The sequence below is a fragment of the Macadamia integrifolia genome, unplaced genomic scaffold (genome assembly GCF_013358625.1).
Source record: "Macadamia integrifolia cultivar HAES 741 unplaced genomic scaffold, SCU_Mint_v3 scaffold2098, whole genome shotgun sequence".
NCBI classification, from domain to species: Eukaryota; Viridiplantae; Streptophyta; class Magnoliopsida; order Proteales; family Proteaceae; genus Macadamia; species Macadamia integrifolia.
Genome location: NW_024868510.1, coordinates 35,001 through 37,500, shown reverse-complemented (window position 1 = coordinate 37,500; position 2,500 = coordinate 35,001).

The window sequence follows — 2,500 nt, the reverse complement described above, 5'->3', positions numbered from 1 at the left end:
CAAAGCAGCACGCCGTGGCAGGCACAACGCACACCAAGGGAAAATCTTTGAAACCAACATACCGTGAAGGCATCTTGCACAGGCGATGCCACCCTTGGTCATGCTATACGGCGTTTGAAACATGCGGCGCAAGATGTGGAGGCACTGCAGTGCAAGGCAGGCAGCCATGCGCGCCCAGCAGCACACACTGGCAAGCAACTGTGTGCGGTAGAGGGGAAGACTGTCAGGACGGTCGTGCCATGTACATGTTCTCACAAACCACACCTTCCTTGGAAATGCTATGCGTCGAGGGGCGCATGTGGCATCAGAATTTGGGGCGTGACAGCGCATGGTACCCGTCCATGTGCGCCCAGCAGCCCATGGTGGCGGGCAAGGCCATGCGGAAGAAGGGGGCGGCGTTGCATGACAGAAGGGCTCACCATTCGCAAGCATGTCCACCTTCGTAGAGCATGCTCTGCCGCGACTGACACACGTTACAGCAACTACGGGCACGTCCAGCCACACGCAGTGGCAGGCCTCAGCGCACACCGAGGGCCAACTCATCGAAACCCACGTGCCATTTCACTTCTTTTACCATGCCATGGGTCTTTTCGGATTGCCTACCATGCCCCCTCATCGTCTGCTGCCCCTCGGTGCGGCCCCTCGAAAACCACCCTAGGAGTGGCACCCCCCTCCCTCAAGGTAGCTCTTATACTCTTTGCCCATTTCCAGAAGGAGACATGACCACCCCCCAAAAATATACCGTTCTATTTTTTGAGCTACAAATATCCAAATCAAATGAAACTTGGTAAGAAATTAAGGAAAAATCCAAAAATTATTTTCATATAAAAATCGCCGTCTTCGGATAAATATTTATTTTTTTATTAATTTTTTAATATTAAAAAATATATTAAATTCAAAAAACTATGAAAAATCCATTTTAATGTATTTTTCTGAAACCTAAATTTCGGATGTCTTCCAAAGGTTGATAGAATGTTCTGAAAAAATATTGGACCATTCCAACATATTTTGATATTTTTTATTATTTTATGATTGAAACATTACGAAAAATACCCAAAAAAATGGAAATGCGGGGTTTAAGTGAAAATGATTGTACTTTGGGTGCCAAATAGCCAATTGCATGGCTTTTCTAACCCAAAGGGATGTTTCGCACAACATGGTTTAAAGACCCAAACTATGTTGTGCGGGCATGGCCTTGGCGTGTGCAGCAGTCGGTGCCTCGTGTGCAGCCGAAGGCCGCAAAGGAGCCTCTGTTGCATGGGCCATGGGGGCCACGGAAGCACCCATGTGTGAGCCACGTGCGTGCGGCTATGTGCACGGTGGACTAGACTTGGGATCGATGGTGCGGCAATGCGTGTAACCTTACACGAGCCATGTGCCGAAAAGCCCGTGGCATGTGCGGCCATGCCAGCCACCAATATCCACGCATGGGAGGCCGTGCCAGCGAACTTGCTCGCGGTAGTGCACTTATGGGCGGTGCATGTGGACCACGCAATGCAACCTTACGCGCGGCGGTGCAGCCGTGCCTGCAACCTCTTGCGTGGCTCTTCTGGCAAATCCCGAAACCTAGCGCGCGACGACGAAGCGATGGGGGTGGCACATGCACCCATGCATGCGACCTGGGGGGCAGTGTGAAGCAATGCACGCAATTTTGCGAGCGGTAGGGCAGCAAGGGGCGTGGCATGTGCGGCCATGCAAGCAACCCTGCGCGAATTAGTGTGGACAGAAGCGCGGCATGTGCGGCATGGAACGTAACCTTGGGCGCGACTGTGCAGCCATCTGCGTGTCATGTGTGCCATGCGCGCAATCAACCGCGCGGCATGTGTTGCCACGCGCCAAACCATGTGCGAGGCTTGTGCAGCCGTGGTCGCAGCCATGTGCGTGGAAGTGCGGCACGGGCGGCAGCCCTGCGCGCGCTGCCCGCACCATTGCCATCCGCCATGTGCACCCGGGCCTACCACCTTTCGTGCGATTGAGCAGCCTTTCCAGCAGCAAATGTGCGTTGTTGCCAGCCGCCTTACGCGCGGTGTGTACCTTTGCCCCCAGCCATGTGCACGCGGTAGCCTGCACCCCTGCGTGCGATAGTGAAACCTTACCCCCAACCGTGCCCGAGGTTACGTGCAACCATGTGTGCGGTATTGCAGCAACGCCCGCATCCATGTGCGCGGCAGCCTGCCTCGGCGCCAGCAGACTTAGCGCGCTAGTGCAACCATGCCCTCGGCGATGCCTACACCTTGTGCGTCCATGCCAGCTACCTTCCGCGCGGTAGTGCAGCCATGCCTGCCACCATGCACGCACATTGTGCGGCCCTGCGTGCGGTACTGCCGCCTCGTGCACTACCTTCATATGCACTTAGGCACCCTTAGGGGGGCACGCCTTGGCATTGTCATGGGCACGTATATGTGCACACTTGCGGCATTCAAGAGCACAATTAAGCGACACTTGGGCTACACTTGGGTGCACGCTTAGACACACTTATTCAACACTTGCGGGCACGTAT